The sequence below is a fragment of the Nelumbo lutea genome, chromosome 2 (assembly GCF_056320005.1).
Source record: "Nelumbo lutea isolate HS-2025 chromosome 2, American lotus-T2T, whole genome shotgun sequence".
Taxonomy (NCBI): Eukaryota; Viridiplantae; Streptophyta; class Magnoliopsida; order Proteales; family Nelumbonaceae; genus Nelumbo; species Nelumbo lutea.
In genome coordinates this window covers 82,772,872-82,793,620 of record NC_142685.1, presented here as the reverse complement: position 1 = coordinate 82,793,620, position 20,749 = coordinate 82,772,872, and the positions used below count along the sequence as shown (strand labels likewise).

General features: G+C 39.4%; 1 non-coding gene across 1 annotated transcript; it reads left to right on the top strand.

Annotated features, from left to right (window-relative positions):
* Positions 1-13,906: 13,906 nt before the first annotated feature.
* LOC148871648 (small nucleolar RNA R71) lies at positions 13,907-14,013 on the top strand. The gene has a single exon (XR_016108557.1). It is a non-coding gene; the product is annotated as a small nucleolar RNA R71 (small nucleolar RNA).
* Positions 14,014-20,749: the final 6,736 nt, after the last annotated feature.

Below are 20,749 nucleotides of genomic sequence, written 5' to 3'. Positions count from 1 at the left end.
TAATGAATATCATCAATGAAATTTGGAATTCAGATACTTTAACAAACAAATCTTCAATAAAATTATAGAATCATGAAGCAGAACACTGAGGTGTGAGAAAAAACACTTTAAGGGATTTTTGAAAAGTAAGGCAATAATTTGCACAAAAGAGCTTGGAATAACCAATATATACGCAAGCAAAAGTATATGATGTGATGGAAGAGCCAAGATAGAAGCTAGGTATCCACTAGAAAGGTCAAAACATCTCAAACTAATTGGGAGTTATCCCAATCCAAATCAACATTTGGATAGTGGATAATCTTAATCCTATCTGCAGATTAAGATAGCTTACTCCTGATCTTATTAAGAGATTACCAAATTCAAGTCTAATTTGAATTTGGTCTCTTAGAGTGGATAAGGTCATAAGCCCAATCCTTTTAACTAACATTAATCTCAAATTCGCCCCATAGATGGGTGATCATATCAGCCCAGCCCGTAATGGGATTTTGGCCCATTAAGTGTTCAGTGTTCAATTAGTTTCCAATCTGCTGCCTAGTTGGGCTTCTTTGTATGACGTGGGACCCAAGCATTGATCTACACACTAGCCACATAGCTTCGGCCCAGCCTTTGTTATAAGGCCCAGCCGAATTCACTGAAAAACTCAATAAACCCCTGAGCCCATCATATGGACCCTATGGGCCCAACACTTACATTAAGTGGTCCCTGGGCCAAGCCATCTTATAAAAACCCAGGGACTGTGGGCAGGTGCAAGATTAGCCCATCAGGTATTATCCTAAATGGTCTTACAATTAACCTCTCAGCCCTTAATGATCAAGCACTGCCCGACAAGAGAAGACCTCTCCCTCGGCTGTAAGGAACAATGCCGCACTTTCTACTCACATGGATCCCGGGAATTAAAACCATTTGTAAACATTTTGAAACCATACATATACATTTATACATATATTAATTTTGCAAAACAAAATTCCAATGATTGAAATCAACTACTGGCAGTTTGGTTTCCATCAGAGAGAGTGCATTCCCAATCATTACCATTGTCCGACAAAGGGGCTGATCCTGTCACTATGATCACTCACTCAGATGAATTCTTGGACTGTCCCCACATACCCAGGTTTTGGTCCCCACTAAGGATCTCACTGATTGGCATATCAAAGACAGCCTGATCCAACACCTAGTGAAGTGTCATAATCGAGTCTAGGGGTCAGGTGTAACTTTCCAGTTCTGCCCATCTATCTCCAAGGTCCAGGGCAATACTGTAATTCTGTTCCGGTTCAAGGATTCAAGTAATCCCATATTGCATGTGCCTTGGGTCTTACCCTGGTGGCCGAGACAGGCCATCCCAACATTTGGTGGCAAACCAGTATCAGCCTTGGGAAGATAAATCTCCCCGGACTTATCCAATGGCTATGAACATTTAAAACTAACATGAGTCTCTATTAGTGTCCAGTTTTAGGGTCTTACACAGAATTATACCAAACAACATGAATCAAACATGCACTTTAATTAATTTCCACTAAATAACAAAAGTACATCAAAATGGATTGAAGCTAAGGGCATACAAGACTGTCTAACAACTCCCACTTGCACTTAGGTCTAATTTGGTACAAGTCGGAGTTCCATACTTTCCACGTGTTTCTCAAACACCTTCTGTGTCAGTGGCTTAGTCAATGAGCCAGCCACATTATCCACTGATGCTACCTTCTGAATTAGGGCATCCACTCTACCAACGATCTCCTGCAATACATGGTACTTCCTCTCGATGTGCTTTGACTTCGAGTGAGCCCGAGGCTCTTTTGCCTGGGCGATCGCTCCATTGTTGTCACACAACAACGGGATGGGTGATGTGCTGGACGGCTTCCTTGGCAGCTTCACTTGTGGCAATGTAGTCGGCCTAGGTTGTGGAGTCTACAATGGACCCCTATTTGCTGCTTTTCCAGCAAACAGCACATGATCCTATTGTGAAAACATACCCCGATGTAGACTTTCTATCATCTGGATCCGACTGGAAATCGGCATCGGTATACCCCAGAACTTGTAGTGAACTACCATCGAATTTCAAACAAAACTCTTTTATTCTTCAAAGGTATTTAAGTATGTTCTTCACAGCAGTCTAATGCTCCTGCCCTGGGTTGGCCTGGAATTTTCTTACCACACTCACCGCCTGAGCTATGTCCGGGTGAGTGCACAGCATGGCATACATGATGCTCTCTACGGCTGAGGCATAGGGAACGTCACTCATGCCCTCAATCTCCTCAGAAGTCTTGGGAGACATCTTCTTGGAGAGAGTTACTCCATGTCTGAAAGGAACATTTCCTTTCTTGGAGTTTTCCATGTTGTACCTTTTGACAATTTTGTCATGTAAACAGCCTGGGATAATCCAATTATCTGCTTCGATCTATCTCTATAGAGTTGAAGACCCAGTATATATGAAGCTTCTCCAAGATCTTTCATGGAGAACTGCTGTGATAGCCATAACTTGACCGAAGTCAACATTCCTACATCATTCCCAATGAGTAGGATATTGTCCACGTACAATACCAAAAAGGTAATCTTATCCCCACTGGACTTCCTATAAACACAGGGCTCATCCGGATTCTGCTCAAAGTCAAACATTTTGACGGCAGAATCAAAACGAATGTTCCAACTCCTAGAAGCCTGCTTAAGTCCATATATGGATCTATTGAGTTTACATACCATGTGTTCCTGACCAGCAACAATGAAGCCTTGCGGCTGCTGCATGTAGATATCTTCACTAAGATCTCCATTCAGGAATGTGGTTTTGACATCCGTTTGCCAAATCTCGTAGTTATGGTACGCTGCTACAGCTAGCAGGATCCTAATGGATTTAAGCATGGCCACGGGCGAAAAGGTTTCCTCATAATTGATGCCTTCTTTCTGAGTATACCCTTTCGCCACCAAGCGAGCTTTGTAGGTCTTAATCCTGCCATCAGGGCCCTTCTTCCTCTTGTAGATCCATTTGCAACCAATTGCTTTTACCCCGGAGGGCAGATCTACTAGAGTTCAAACTCCATTGGTCTCCATCGAGTTCATCTCAGCTCTCATGGCCTCCACCCACTTCTGGGAATCTATGTCTAACATAGCTTCCACATAAGTCACTAGATCCTCTTCACTAGTTAAGGCTTCCACTAGGTAACTATCCTGGTCATAACCATATCGGACTGGTGGTCTGGATACCCGGGTGGACCTTCTAGGTTGGTCACTACCTGGAACTTGTGGGACATCTCCCACTGCTCCTGAGCTCTCCTCATCAAGAACTATTTCGTGACGGTGAGTGTCCAGGATATATTCGGATTCTAAGAATTGGGTGTTTCGACTGCAGAACACTTTCTGCTCACTTGGGTCATAGAATAGATAACCCACTAAATCCTTTGGGTAGCCTATAAATAGGCAACGACTGGTTTTGGATTCCAACTTGTCCACACTTGTTCCTTTAATGTATGCAGGACAACCCCAAATCTTCAAGTGTCTCACACTTGGCTTCCTTCCGGTCCATAGTTCATATGGAGTTTTCGGAACTGATTTGGTTGGAATCCAATTCAGCACGTAGATAGCAGTCTCTAATGCATATCCCCAAATGAATGTGGGAAATTCTGAGCGTATGAGAAGTGACCGGACCATGTCCAACAAGGTCTTATTCCTCCTCTCTGAAACACCATTGAGTTGAGGTGTAGCAGGAGGAGCTAGTTGTGACACTATCCCATTGTGCTTTAAGTAGTCCCTGAATTCGTTAGAGAGATACTCGCCACCTCGATCCGATTGAAGGGCCTTAACTTCTCTACCTAACTATTTCTCGACTACCTATCTGAACTCTTTGAACTTTTCAAAGGATTCAGACTTGTGTCTCATTAGGTACACGTAACCATATCGTGAAAAATCATCTGTAAAGGTGATGAAATGCACGTGTTGATTTCGTGTCCTAACACTCAGGGGACCACATACATTAGTATGTATTAGGTCAAGTGTGCCTCCAGATCTTTCTGGCTTACTGTCAAATGGCCGCTTAGTCATCTTACCTTGAAGGCAAGGCTCACAAGTGGGAAGATTTTCTACGGTTAAAAAATCCAAAGGACCATCCTTTACCAGCCTTGTGATTCGGTCAACACCGATATGGCCAAGTCGGTAATGCCAGAGGCACGTGGGATTTACTGTATCACGATTCATTTTTTTGGGATTTTTGATCGACGTAGTTTCGGTTAGGTTAGTTTCCAGAGAAGGATGTAGAACATAGAGACCATTCTCTAGTTCCCCGCATGTGATGAATTTTTTATTCCGTTTAACAGTAATCATATTACTAAAATAAACAGTATATCCATCAGCACATAGTTTAGAAATAGAAATTAAATTTCTTCTCAAGTTCTGTACATAAAGACAATCTTTAAGTACAAGGACTCCTTCTCTAAAAACTAATTCTACAGTTCCTATTGCCATAACTGCAACACTTGTAGTCGTTCCCAAAAATAGTGTCACTTCGCCTTCACTCAATCTTCTGCTAACTTTGAACCCTTGCGGTGAGTTACATGCATGAGTTGAAGCCCCAGAGTCAACACACCAGGACACAGAAGTAACTAACATATTAGTTTCTATGACACAAGTTTCGATGTTACCTTTCTTAGATTCTAGGTAGGCAGGACAGTTCCTCTTCCAATGGCCGGTCTGCTTGCATAAGTGACAGACATCAGATGCCTTGTTCTTTTTCTGGTTCTTGGGTTTGACAGCTTTCTTCTGGGGCTTCTTTGCCTTTCTCTTTTTCTTGCCCGATTTGTTAGCTTTAGCAAGCATAACTACAGGCTCATCCTTCTTGAGAATATCCTTGGTCCTCTGTAACATATTGTTGAGTTCCTGGACGCTGACATTCAGCTTATTCATATTGTAGTTCATTGTGAACACATTGAAGGAAGAGAGCAAAGAATTCAGGATGGAATCCACTTGCGTGCCAAGATCTAGCTCGGATCCAAGAGCTTCGAGTTCGTTAATGTATCCCATCATGGTTGTGGGGCCCACCAAGCAAGGAGGGGTCATCCAATGATCTTAAGGGACACCATGGCAATGATGTGCATTCAGCCATGGTGTGCGCAAGAGCCACTAACGAGTCAACATGGGCCAAGTGCTTATGGCCCATGGTCGCAGCACATCAAACATCCAAACATCGCATGTAAAGGAGGAATTGATCCAATCAATTAACTGCTGTAAAGCCCATCGAATAGCCCATTTAAAAACCCAAAGCATTAACAATTAATGTCTACTAGGTGTATGGGCTGAATTGCAGTTAGCATTTCGGTCCATACAACTTTTCTCACAATAATGCGCTTTTGCAGTTTTAACCCTTTAAAACTAGGCTTTACAGGTGGGCCGAATTAATCCCTGTAATTGAACATCAGATTTGGAACAACAAGTGTGAGAAATATGGAATGAAAAACAGCCCCCTTCGAACCCCAGATTCGGTCCAAACAGTTTTGGTCCAATCTAGTCTGAAATGGTCCAAAACTGATTTTCAATTCAAGAATTAATTCATGAAAGATCAGAAATTAATAAAATTGATTTTAAGCAAACACAAATCAACTATGGACTGTTTGCACTACCTGCAAAACAGAGGTTAATCACTAATGTTGCAGTTTCATAAACTGCAAATCGCAGGAAGCAATTTCTCCATCTGCAAATCTCCAGTGCCACCATCTTCTTCCTTCTTTTTTAGTCAAGAAAATAAATAACAGAAATTGTAATTCTATTAATTAATTACATTCTTGATCAAATCCTATACATTCAGTCTAGAAAAATAAAAAAAAAATATTTACAGACCGAATTGAATAGAAAAGAAAAAAAAAGGTGCGCAGATCATCTACGCCAAAACTACACTGCGATCTCCAGGTTCGAATAGTCCATTAATTCAAAATAAATAAAGAACAGTTCTAAATAAATTTTGAATTTAACAGAAATTAATTTCAGATCAATCGCCCTTAACAAGAAACAATTTCTTGAAATAAAGAAAACAATCTGCACAAATCTTGGCAAAACAACTTCTGTCCATTTGCGCAGGTTCAGATCTGATTTTCTTTTGGTTCAAGATTCGAACATATGGCTCTGATACCACTGAAAGAAGGGTAGAATCCATCTAATGGATGCCATGAAAGGTGTGGAATGGGTGGGCGAATTTCAAAAATTTTCCTACCTTCTCCCAACTGGATTCATATTCCCTAAATTTTGAATACAATATTCAAGGATTCTAAACCAAAAGCAAAAGGGAGGAATATACCTGATCCGGAGAAGCAGTATCTCCCAAAGTTGGTGTTCACGCCCAAAGAAGAAACCATGATCCGCTCCTGCTGAAGATGACACAGCTGTGGATGGAACGGAACAACAGGGTGCGTTCTACACACTAGATCCTTCGCAAGAATCCTCTAAAAACTCCGAACACCGAATCTTTTTGGTCTTTCCTGCAAGACTGATGTCAAGAACTGATTTCTTGACTTCCTATTGCTGCAAAGATCCAATCTTGCAATAGGGAATGGCGACAGCTAGAGGAGAAATCCAGGGACGAAGAGGGCTGAACTGTTTCTCTTCTCTCTGGAGTCTGTGTGAGATAAAATCTCAATTCGCATGATGTATACCTTGCATGCCAACCCTAGTTCGAAATCTGATATCTTTCTTAGGGTTTCTCCTCTTTCTTCTTGATTAAGAAACCTCCTAATTGGGAGTTATCCCAATCCAAATCAGCATTTGGATAGTGGATAATCTTAATCCTATCTGCAGATTAAGTTAGCTTACTCCTGATCTTATCAGGAGGTTACCGGATTCAAGTCTAATTTGAATTTGGTCTCCTAGAGTGGATAAGGTCATAAGCCCAATCCTTTTAACTAACATTAATCTTAGATTTGCCCCATAGATGGGTGATCATATCAGCCTAGCTCGTAATGGGCTTTTGGCCTATTAAGTGTTCAGTGTTCAATTAGTTTCCTATCTGTTGCCCAGTTGGGCTTCTTTGTATGGCGTGGGACCCAAGTGTTGATCTACAAACCAGCCACATGGGTTCGGCCCAGCCTTTGTTATAAGGCCCAGCCGAATTCACTGAAAAACTCAGTAAACCCCTGAGCCCATCATATGGACCCTATGGGCCCAACACTTACATTAAGTGGTCCCTGGGCCAAGCCATCTTATAAAAACCCAGGGACTATGGGCAGGTGCAAGATTAGCCCATCAGGTATTATCCTAAATGGTCTTACACTTAACCTCTCAACCCTTAATGATCAAGCACTACCCAACAAGAGAAGACCTCTCCCTCGGTTGCAAGGAACAGTGCCGTACTCTCTACTCACATGGATCCCGGGAATTAAAACCATTTGCAAACATTTTGAAACAGTACATATACATTTATATATATATTAATTTTGCAAAACAAAATTCAAACGATTGAAATCAACTGCCGGCAGTTTGGTTTCCATCAGAGAGAGTGCATTCCCGATCATTACCATTGTCCAACAAAGGGGCTGATCCTGTCACTATGATCACTCACTCAGATGAATTCTCGGACTGTCCCAACATACCCAGGTTTTGATCCCCACTAAGGATCTCACTGATTGGCATATCAAAGACAGCCTGATCTGACACATAGAGAAGTGTCATAATCGAGTCTAGGGGTCAGGTGTAACTTTCCAGTTCTGCCCATCTGTCTCCAAGGTCCAGGGCAATACTGTAAATCTGGTCCGGTTCAAGGATTCAAGTAATCCCATACTACATGTGCCTTGGGTCTTTTTTTGGTGGCCGAGACAGGCCATCCCAACATTTGGTGGCACACCAGTATCAGCCTTGGCAGGATAAATATCCCCAGACTTATCTAATGGCTATGAACATTTAAAACTAACACGAGTCTCTATAAGTGTCCAGTTTTAGGGTCTTACACAGAATTATACCAAACAACATGAATCAAACATACACTTTAATTTATTTCCACTAAATAACAAAAGTACATCAAAACGGATTGAAGCTAAGGGCATACAAGACTATCTAACAACCGGCAGCTCTAACAATTTCCATCATTACTGTGTCATGTATCTCAAAATACAAGATATAGTCAACCATTGAAAAAGAAAAATGGAGAGTCCTAGTCAAAGTGGTTTGAATTGGTATTTTAATGTACAAGTTTTCTTCCTTTTTAATTGAAAAGGAGAGGGAGAATAAAAAATCATATGCTGAAGTACAATGGGTTTCAACCTAGTCTTCAACACCTTGCTATGGTAGAGAAGAGGAAGGGGAGAAAGAGGGAATAGAAAAGGCCTTTGGACGAGCAGACGGTTTAAGTTGGGCGGGTGGGAGAAGTTACCAACAGCATCGAAGGCATCAGGGTTTGGGAAGTTAACTATGAGACCTTCGATTATAAGGCGAAGGGGAACATTCTAGGGAAGATGGTCAAGAGGCTAACGAATGAGGACTATTCCTTTCCATCCTCAATCAGGATATTGACTATGGAAGAATTCATTTCCAACCTCATCTCTACTTCATAGCTTTTCCCCCATCAACTTGGCTAGATGGACCTAGTATGTGCCATGTCCCCATCTTCGACCACCCAATGCATCAGTTTTGTGCAAAGATCAGGTTCTTCACTTTGATAGATTTGGATCCCATGGGTTCTTTAAATTTCTTTGACATTTTTTTCTTTCTATAATTAGTAGAGGATATCTGATGCGTATTTGATGCACTAGAAAGTGCACTAGCTATTCAAGTAATAAAGTGATGAATAGAGTATTGTTTCCCATGAGGACTTATATAGCAACTACTAATAGTATATCATCCTACTCTTATCTGATTAGCCGAATTGTAAATCTAATGCAAATTTGAAATCCTAACTACAAAACTATCTCTAAGGAATTGAATCAAACACCTTGCATGCAAGTTGAGAAGACAAACTAATAAGCACAGAATTGATTCAGCAATTAGATCTCTAGGTCATTCGATTAGATTAGGATTCAGCCTTGGTTTGGTGAAATCCCAAGGCAATGAACAGCCTCTCTCAAATGCATGTTCATTCTATTCATGAGTGATGATTCTTCTACCTCTAACAAGAATCTAATCCCCATGTATGCATTAAGATCTAGAAATTCTAGGGCATCATTTCAGATTGAATGATCACCAACCGAATTGTGCAAGTTATCTCTAACCTTGCACTCAATTTGGTTCTTGATTATCAGATTCGAATTTGTAGACTCTTTCTCAAGCAATCTAAAAACTCCAAGAAAAAAGAACAGTTCAGCCAAACAGAATTGAGATTGCCTAAATTCTTTCTCATGCAATTCAGACATTACAAAGATTAAGATCAATTCGGCTAGTAGTTCTAACAATTAAATTTCTAATCAAGAAACATCAAAATTGAATCTAATCCATTCGAATAACCCTAGAGAACTAATTACAGATCTCAAAACTACATGAAACATCATTCAATTACAACAAGAAAGATTGAATTAATGGAGAAAATAAACATGAAAACCCTAGCTGAATTCGATTACCATTTGTGTAGAAATCAAGGAAGAAGACAACTTAGATTGATCTCTTCTAATGGCTTCTTCTCCAAATTCGAAATCAGCTTCTTCTCTTGAATATTCTTGAATCTTCTCTTTTCTTCTCCTCTTTTATTCCTATCTTTCTCTTCTCCCCAAAAGGAATTTGGCCCAAAAGGATTTTGACCCCTTTTCTCCTCTTCCTCTTCTTCTTTTATAGCTTTATCTTCAGCTCCTTTCTCTCATCTAGAAAGTTTGGTGCCTTTAGCCTCTTGGTAGCTATGATTATAACCCTAGCAAGTGTACTAGTTATCAATTAGTATAAAAATATCATTCCCATGGGGATTTAACAAAATAAGTAGTAGAACTATAGCCTTCATTGATTATTTGGACAATCGAATTTCAGATTTAAGAGTAAGAACTACTGAAAATAGAAAATAGAAAAATAAAATAAAATCAAGGGCAATCAATAACCAAATATGCAGTGATTGAGTGAAATCGCTAGGACCATTGGTCCACCTAACCATTCTAATGAATATTAATGGATGCAATTAACCAAGATCATTGTCATTCCCATAAGCTGAAGTTTTTCCCAATTTTATTTAATATTCTTTCCCAAGATATATTAAACCTATTTCTATCAAGTAACCCCTCGATCCCTCGACTAGAGTTCTCAATAATAGAAATGCATTAAGTGCAAGAAAAACTCATATATTCAAATGAATCATGTGTATATATCCCTATATACCATTCAATTCACACCATGAATTATGTGGTCAAATATATAAATTCCTCTCCCGATTCATTCATATAAACCTAATCAATTAAGAGATGGCCACTCCTAATCGCAGTAAACAAATAACTCATAGACTATATGAAAATCACGATCTTCATAAATCATAATGATAAAAATATATTCATTATCATGGTTAGGCTTTCCACAGCCCTAGATAAAAACAAATTAATTCATGATAAAGGAAATAAAGCAAACAAGAGGAAAGAAAGAACTCATGAATTTTCCCATGGAGCTGAGATCTCCTCTTCTTCTTGCCACCACCTCCTTCTTGAAGCTTTCTTGCTTGATAGCTTGGTTGCTCCTCTGCTTCTTGATGCCTCTCTAGTCCGCCCCCATCCCTTTATATAGCTTAAAGGGGAGGGGGTGGTTTCCAACTCCTTGGAGTTTATCTTTCAAAAATAGAAAGTCCTAAGCTAATCCTACTCTTATCTCCTTATCTAGTGAACTCAATCTCTTTATCTTTTTAGGATTACATCACAAATTTAAATCTGGTAGGACTCTTCTCAGTTTCTTGTTCTTGCATTCGTATTAGGCTTCCTCTGCGAATTGGTTTGCTACAAGGCTTTTCTGCAAGTTGGGCTTTAGCTGCGAATTGGGCCTTCCTACAAATTTTCCCCGACTTCGGGCCTGGATTTGACTTTGATGCAGGCCGAATCTGTGAAAGCCCAAAACGTGAAAGTTGTAGCTTTCTCTCTTATATTTCCTGTGAGTCTTTAATTAGCCCAATTGGATCTCGGATACGAGAGTTAGGCCCAGATTACTGAATGGTGCCAAAACTATGAAAAATCATCCAATTTGCCTTGCTTTTCTCCTGATGCCTTTTTTCATGCCCTGAACCGAAATACAAGAAGTATGAGTCCAAATAAGTACTAATTCAATATAAAAGACTGAATATTTGGGGACAAAAATATGATAAATTTTATTCTCATCAAATCCCCCAACACTTGAACTTTGCCTGTCCTCAGGCAAGACAGAATTCAAGAAAAAATAAAACAAGGACAAACTAACTATCCTACTAATTTTTAAACTCAACTCTCCTTCATCTTTCTCCACAAATATTCTAGGTTAACTATTGCAAACCGTTAAATCAACACAACCAATTCATACACGACTCATTCATCAAGCAATCCAAGTCTTGCTACTACAATCCAAGTAGTAAACTAGGGAAAACATTTTCATTTCCTCTCTCTCTCTCTCTTTCTTTTTTCTTTTCTCTCTCTTTGGTGGAAGTGAGTGCATTTTATGCTCCATCTCACTTTTTGGATTACTTGGTCAGTAGGTGCATTTTATGCTCCATCCTACTATTTGAATTGCTGGCTAGTAAGTGCATTTTATGCTCCATCCTACTATTGAATTACTTGGCTGGTAGGTGCATTTTATGCTCCATCCTACCAAAAATATTCACCCTATTTACTTAAACCTGAATTTAGGACTAGCTTAACTGGAAATGGCTTCAGATAAGTCATGTACTCCTTGATCGTACCTCATTATTAGGTTCACAAAAATTTTCCTAGAACATTGTTTCAATTGATTTCAAAAGAGTTGAGTTTTTTTTTTTTTTTGTGTAGAAAAACATGACCTAAATCAAATTTTAAAACACAACCTAAATTCTAACCTAAATCCTAAATCCCCTCCCCCACACTTAAAACTTACATTGTCCCCAATGTGAGGTTAAATGCAAAGAAAGTGCAGAAAAACTAAACTAGAAATGTAAAAACAAAAAGAAAAAGGAAAAACAAACTCCCCTATTTTTAATAATCATGAATCGGATCCTCTAACTCTCGTGGTTGCAAATTTCGGTGTGCTCCCCTTTCATCTATCATGGACAGGTTCAAATCTGGAATAGGGGCTTGCAAAACAAAGGGTAACAATCTCTCATTAGAAATTGACAATATAATATAATGAGCATTACCTTGTCTTGGCTTGAACCCTTCTTGACCGGCCTCCAAACAGTTCAAAACCTCCTTTACTTCTTCCTCCATGACCTACATGTTTTTACACAAATTAAGAATGCAGCTTTCAAAGGGGTCATCTAATTTAGATGCATTAATTTCAGCTTCCCAAACATCAATGCAATCGATTGCATATATTTCATGTTCAATTGTGTTGGGATATTTCATGGTTTTAAATACATTAAATATGACTTCTTCACCTTTGATTCTGAAAGTAAGTAGACCTTTTCACACATCAATTAAAGCATTACCAGTAGCAAGAAAGGGTCTCCCTAGAATCAATGGCATCGTCCTATCTTCCTCCATATCCAACACAATGAAATCAGCAGGGATGATGAAATTACCTACTTTAACTAAGACATCTTCCACTATTCCCTTAGGGTATTTAATGCTTCAATCGGCCAATTGTAGGGTAATAGTTGTAGATGTTAGTTCATGCAATTCGAGTCTTTTAAAAATAGAGTAGGGTACTAAATTTATACTAGCACCTAGATCACATAAAGCTTTCTCAAATTCAGCATTCCCTATGGTGCAAGGTATAGAAAAACTCCCTGGATCCTTAAGCTTTGGGGGTAGTTTATTTTGAAGAATGGCTGAGCACTCTTCGTTTAGCTTCACCATTTCACAGTTCTCCCACTTCCTTTTATTCGACTTCACCTCTTTCAAGAATTTGACATATTTTGGCATCTGTGACAATACATCAAGAAGAGGGAGATTAATATGAACCTTTTTAAATACTTCTAAAAATTTTTCAAATTGTTTATCCAAATTAGCTTTTAAGACTCTTTTGGGGTAGGGGAGAGGAAGTTTAATAGCATCTAAATTCAGTTTAGGTCTACTCCCTTCAGTCTCCTTTTGTGAATCCGCTACTTCAGCTTCCTTGTCATCATTCTGGGTCTTGCCAATTGTCTTCCCACTTCTCAAAGCTATAGCATTTATTTTCTTTCTTAGATTCTTCTCCGTATTGCTGGGCAGTCGTTCCTCCTTTCTTTCCGACAACAGATTCACAATTTGCCCCATTTGGACTTCTAAATTCTTGATTGATGCTTCTTGACTTAAGAATCTCTTATCATGTTCTTGGAGCTTTGCCTCAGTAGCATTGATGAACTTAGAAATCATTTCTTCCAAATTACTCTTCTTTTCTTGTGAGGGCGGCTGTTGTTGGAATTCCATGGGTGCTTTTTGCTGGTTTTTGTTCCATAAAAAATTTGGATGATTCCTCCACCTGGGTTGTATGTGTTTGAGTAGGGGTTGAAATTCGGCCTGCCAGTATGAGGAATAAAATTAGCATGCTCATTTGAAGCAAAAGGATTACTTAATGGATAGTTAGAATTAGTATGTCCTATTTGACCATAGAAATCACATGGGATGCTAGATGATGTATTCATGCTGCAATATTAAAAGTATCAAATTTTTTATTCAGACTAGCAAGTTGAGTAGATATGGCTGCAAGGGAATCGATGTGGTGTACTCCCCTTTGATCAGTTCAGTCATTACTCCACTGGTAGCTGTTCGACACCATCTCTTCCACTAGATCATAAGCTTCATCTGGTGTTTTTCTCATGATTGTGCCACCTGCAGCTACATCAATATTAGAACAATTAAAGGGGGTAATACCATTATAAAAGGTTTGAATTTGACACCAAGTTGGTATCCCATGGTGAGGACACTTCCTAAGCATCTCCTTGAATTGTTCCCATGCTTCATATAGAGATTCCCTCTCTAATTGAGCAAAAGTAGTGATATCATTAATTAATTTTGCTATTTTAGAGGGTGGAAAATACTTAGCCAAGAATTTTTGGGTCAGGTCATTCCAAGTGGTGATACTTCCGGTAAGGAGTGAGTTAAGCCAATCTTTAGCTCAATCACGCAATGAAAACGGAAATAGTCTAAGCCTAATAGCATCATTGCTAACTCCATTATGTTTAAATGTATCATATATTTCTAGGAAATTAACAATATATGCATTAGGATCATCACTTGGCAACCCATTAAATTGAATACTTGTCTAAATCATTTGGATAATTGCAAGCTTGATTTCAAAATTATTGGCCTGAATTGTGGGCTTGCAAATGCTAGAAGTAGCCCATCAATTGTTGGACAAGCATAGTTCAAAAGGGTGCGATTTGCTTCTGCCATCTCTTCTTCAACCTCTATTGTTGGTTCACCAATTTCAACCACCTCTCTTGTTTTGGCTCTGTTGGCTCTTTGCAACAAGTGAAGGGTCCTCTCTATTTCAGGATCGAATCGTGCTAGCCCTTCTTGTCTAGTGCGTGTCATGCACTAGTGAATCTAAACATAGCTAGAATTTGAATAAATAAAATAAAAATAAAAAAATAGAAATAAAAATAAAAAGTCCAAATTAACCAAGGTTAACAAGTTCTAATATTATTTTAGGATTAAATCCTCGGCAACGGCGCCAAAAACTTGGTAGCTATGATTATAACCCTAGCAAGTGTACTAGTTATCAAGTAGTATAAAAATATCGTTTCCATGGGGATTTAACAAAATAAGTATTAGAACTACAACATTCCCTAATTATTTGGACAATCGAATTTCAGGCTTAAGAGTAAGAACTACTGAAAATAGAAAATAGAAAAATAAAATAAAAGCAAGGGCAATCAATAACCGAATATGCAATGATTGAGAGAAATTGCTAGGACCGTTAATGAATATTAATGGATGCGATTAACCAAGATCATTGTCATTCCCATAAGCTTAAGTTTTTCCCAATTTTATTTAATATTTTTTCCCAAGATATATTAAACCTATTTCTATCAAATAACCCCTCGATCCCTCGACTAGAGTTCTCAATAATAGAAATGCATTAAGTGCAAGAAAAACTCATATATTCAGATGAATCATGTGTATATATCCCTATATACCCTTCAATTAACACCATGAATTATGTGGTTGAATATATAAATTCCTCTCCCGATTCATTCACACAAACCTAATCAATTAAGAGATGGCCACTCCTAATCGCATTAAGCAAATAACTCATAGACTATATGGAAATCACGATCTTGGATAAATCATAATGATAAAAATATATTCATTATCATGGTTAGGCTTTCCATAGCCCTAGCTAAAAACAAATCAGTTCATGATAAAGGAAATAAAGCAAACAAGAGGAAAGAAAGAACTCATGAATTCACTCATGGAGCTGAGATCTCCTCTTCTTCTTGCCACCACCTCCTTCTTGAAGCTTTCTTGCTTGATAGCTTGGTTGCTCCTCTGCTTCTTGATGCCTCTTTAGTCCACCCCCCATCCCTTTATATAGCTTAAAGGGGAGGGGGTGGTCTCCAACTCCTTGGAGTTTATCTTTCAAAAATAGAAAGTCCTAGTCTAATCCTACTCTTATCTCCTTATCTAGTGAACTCAATCTCTTTATCTTTTTAGGATTAAATCACAAATTTAAATCTGGTAGGACTCTTCTCAGTTTCTTGTTCTTGCATTTGTATTAGGCTTCCTATGTGAATTGGGCTGCTGCAAGGCTTTTCTGCAAGTTGGGCTTTAGCTGCGAATTGGGCCTTCCTACGAATTTTTCCCAACTTCATAGCCAGATTTAACTTCAATGCAGGCCGAATATGCAAAAGCCCTAAACGCGAAAGTTGTAGCTTTCTCTCTTATCTTTTGGGTGAGTCTTGAATCATCCCAATTGGATCTCGGATACGAGAGTTAGGGCCAGATTACTGAATGGTGCCGAAACTGTGAAAAATCATCCGATTTGCCTTGCTTTTCTCTTGATGCCTTTTTTCATGCCCTGAACCAAAATACAAGAAATATGAGTCCAAATAAGTACTAATTCAGTATAAAAGACTGAATATTTGGGGATAAAAATATGATAAATTTTATTCTCATCACCTCTCTTGAACCTTCTAGAAGTTGCTGCCCCTAGCTTCTCTTGGGTTGCTCTTGAGCTACAATTTTGGCTGCTCTTGAGTTGAAAATGGGCCTCCTCCTTGCTGGGCCGAATAGGCTCCCTTGGAAGGCTGCGGTTGGGCTCTCCCAAAGAGTGTTGCATGGGCTTTAAGGGCCGAATAGCCCTCTTTTGACCTTTCGGCTGGCCCTTGCTCCCAACTGGGCTGTATCACCTTCAATTTAGCCTCCTATAGCATGGTTTTATGCTATTTTTCCCTAGACTTGTCCCCTTTGACAATTTCTTGAAATCAAACTCAATTGGGGTAAGAATTCACACAAATCAGCATCAAACCATGCATAAACACCAGAATTTATATGTAAATTGTACACACATCAAAACACCCCCACACTTAAGCTTTTTCTTGTCCTCAAGCAAAGACATAACCCATAAACTGATCATCCCCCCCTTATTATTACCATTTACCAGATGAATTTTTGGATGAAAATGTATTGAGTGGTCAGGAAACTTGTTTAAGTATTATGATTCATTACTATTAACTACCATTCTTATCACATACATAAGAGCCAAGGAAGGGGAGCATATGAAATTCTTCATGCTCTAACATTCACTTCCATTCAATATGCAAATCAGCACCTTGGCCTCTAAAATTAACCATTACTATGAGCTTGGTTTCAAATCTATCACTGCATCTAACTGAGTGTTCAACCATATTTTTGGTGTGAGTGCATTTTATGCTCCATCTCACACGGGGCATTTTCTCTCTTTTCTTTCGGTGTGAGTGCATTTTATGCTCCATCTCACACGGGGTATTTTCTTCTTTCTTCTTTTTCTTTTGGTGTGAGTGCATTTTATGCTCCATCTCACACGGGGTATTTTCTTATTTTTCTTTTTCTTCTTTCTTCTTTTTCAGTTATTGAACCTCATGCATTAACAGTTTGAATGTGAACTAGCTCAAAAGATCATCAATTCTTCAATCAAGTGCATTCTACACATGAAGGTAGCTAGGGTCGGTCATGCTGAAAGTCATATTCAGCTCCCTTAACCTCATGAATTGTGATAAGTTTGGATCATTCACAAGAATAAACTCAAACACTTACCTTGATTTCCCTTGAGTCAATGTAATCCCTCTTCGAATTCACCTAATAAACAGTAATAATCTGGAGGAAATTTCAGTATATTCGGCCTGTCCATGCATGTATGTATGTGTTGGGATGAGTGAGGTGCATGACTACAGCCTAATTCCCCCACACTTAAGATGAACATTGTTCTCTATGTTCCTAGTGTTAGGGAGTGAAAATGAATCCAGCAATAAGGGTAAGGGCATGAAGAGCAATATCAAGTAAGGAGAGGGGTTGAGAGGACTTCCCTGAAGATCATTCTAAATTTTACAATAGCTCCTTTGATGGGAAGCCCCTAGCTGCGAAAAATCACATAAAACTAGAGAGGGAACAATAGCCTACCAATTTAACATCCTAACTAAAAAAAAAAACTAAACACAAATGCTAAGAATAAGAAAAGCAAAAAACAAACAAGAAAGTTTATGACAACTCATCTGAAACTCGACAGTCTAGTGAGATCACTGGTCATCTAAGTATACAGTGGATGGAGTAGGAAACATTCCTCCTACTATATATTGCTTGAAGCGCTGACCATTCACCTTAAATGTGCCCTGTGCCGGGTGGGTGACCTCTATGGTTCCATAGGAAAAAACCTATGTGATGGTGAAAGGTCCAGACCATCTCGATTTCAGCTTGCCCGGGAACAATCAAAGATGGGAATTATACAGCAACACTTGCTGGCCCACATGGAGATCACGTCTCAACAAGTTCCTATCATGCCATCTTTTAGTTTTCTCCTTGTAAACCTTGGCATTCTCATAGGCGGCAAGTCTGAACTCATCCAACTCATTCAGCTACAGCCTCCTCTCTACTCCTGGGGCCAGTGAATCAAAATTCAAGAATTTTAGTGCCCAATATGCCTTATGTTCCAATTCAACTCGTAAATGACATGCTTTTCCAAAAACTAACATGTAGGGAGACATGCCAATGGGTGTTTTATATGCAGTTTTGTATGCCCATAATGCATCATCTAACCTGATTGCCCAGTCTTTCCTAGCAGAGTCTACAGTCTTTTCCATAATTCTCTTGAGCTCCCTATTAACTAATTCTACTTGGCCACTGGTTTGAGGGTGATATGGGGTAGCTAATTTGTGTGTAACACCATATTTTCGCATCAGCCGCTCAAACTGGGTGTTACAGAAATGAGTTCCCCTATCACTAATGATAGCTCGGGGTGTGCCAAATCGGGTGAATAGCTTTTTCAGGAAATGTACTATCCTCCTAGAGTCATTTGTGGGTAAAGCCATGGATTCCACCCATTTAGATACATAATCAACAGCCACTAGGATGTACTTATTGCCAAAAGAATTCGGGAAGGATCCCATGAAGTCTATACCCCATACATCAAAAATTTCAAAAATCATACTATTAGTGAGGGGCATTTCATTCTGTCGGGAAATATTACCTGCTCTCTGACATTGATCACATGTGGACACATACCTATGAGCATTCTTGAACAAGGTAGGCCAATAGAAACCAGATTGCAAAACCTTGGCTGTAGTGCGGTTGGCTCCAAAGTGGCCTCCCGCTTCTTTATCATGGCAGTACCAGAGCACCGACTCCATCTCCTCCTCAGGGACACACCTCCTTATGATCTGATCTACACATAGCTTGTACAAAAAGGGATCCTCCCACAAATAATGATTCACATCAGAGAAGAATTTCTTCTTCTGCTGATATTTAAGATGAGGAGGGATAACATGTGCAACAAGGTAATTTGCAAAATCAGCATATCAAGGTGATGAATTTATCTGAATGGAGTAGAGTTGTTCATCTGGAAACTCCTCTCAGATGTTGTTGATTGTCTTTTCCTCTAAATCCACATTATCTAACCGGGAAAGATGATCAACAGCTAGGTTCTCGGTGCCCCTCTTGTCACGGATCTCAACATCAAATTCTTGCAACAAGAGGATCCACCTAATCACCCTCGGTTTTGCATCCTTCTTGGTGAGTAGGTGCCTTAATGCCGAGTGATCTGTATACACAATAACTTTGGACAAAATCAGATATGAAAGAAACTTATCAAAAGCAAAGATTACCGCTAGTAGTTCCTTTTTGGTTGTGGTGTAATTTTGTTGAGCACCATTCAAAGTTCTACTAGCATAGTAGATTGGCTGAAAGTGTTTGTTCAATCTTTGTTCTAACATACCTCCTACGGCTGAATCACTCGCATCACACATCAACTCAAATGGAAGTGTGCAATCCGGTGCTATCATAATGGGTGTATTGATCAGTTTGTCCTTCAGGATGTAGAATGCTTGTAGGTATTCAGCTGTGAACTCAAAGGCCACCTCCTTCTGAAGCAAAGTGGACAATGGCTTGGCTATCCTAGAGAAGTCCTTGATAAATCTTTTGTAAAACCCAGCATGTCCCAAGAAGCTTCTCACAGTTCGGACTGATGTTGGTGGTGGAAATTTCTCAATTGTCTCCACCTTGGCTCTGTCAACCTCAATACCTCTCTGTGAAATCTTGTGCCCAAGCACGATGCCTTCTTGCACCATGAAATGGCACTTCTCCCAATTCAGCACTAGATGTGTCTCCTTGCACCACCTAAAAACCTTCTCCAAATTGTTCAAACATGCATCAAATGAAGAGCCAAAGACTGAAAAATCATCCATAAAAACCTCCATGAACTTTTCAACCATATCAAAAAAGATTGACATCATACACCGCTGAAAAGTTGCTGAAGCATTTCACAATCCGAATGACATTCTTCTATAGGCAAATGTACCATAAGGGCAAATGAAGGTGGTCTTCTCTTGGTCTTCTGGTGCAATTGGAATCTGATTGTAACCTAAATACCCATCCAAGAAACAGTAGTACTCATGCCCGGCCAGCCTCTCTAATATTTGGTTAATAAATGGGAGAGGGAAGTGATCCTTGCATGTGGCTTCATTCAACTTTCTATAGTCAATGCATACTCGCCACCCGATGATAGTTCTAGTCGAGATGAATTCATTTCTTTCATTCAGAACAACGGTCATGCCACCTTTCTTCGGTACTACTTGTACGAGGCTCACCCATGAACTGTCAGAGATAGGATAAATAATCCCAGCATCCAGGAGCTTAATATTTCAGCCTTCACCACCTCTTTCATGTTTGGGTTCAGGCGTCTTTGGGGCTGAACTGAGGGCTTGCTGCCATTTTCCATCAGAATTCTATGCATGCATACCGATGGGTTGATGCCCTTGATGTTGGCTACCTTCCAAGCCAATGCTGTCTTGTGTTCCCGTAACACTCTCAATAGTTTTTCTTTTTGCAAAGGGCTTAATGTTGCTGATATGATTACCGATAGAGCTGATGATGCCTCTAAGAAAGCATACTCCAAATGTGGTGGAGGTTGCTTCAGCTCAAGGGTGGGAGGTTCTTGGGTTGAAAGCTTGCTTGTTGGTATTGGCGGTCTGTCCAAGCTCTCCAACTTGAGAAATCCCTTCCCTTGAAACTGTGGATTGGCATTCAGGTATTCTGCCATGCTTTGAATCTCCTCATTT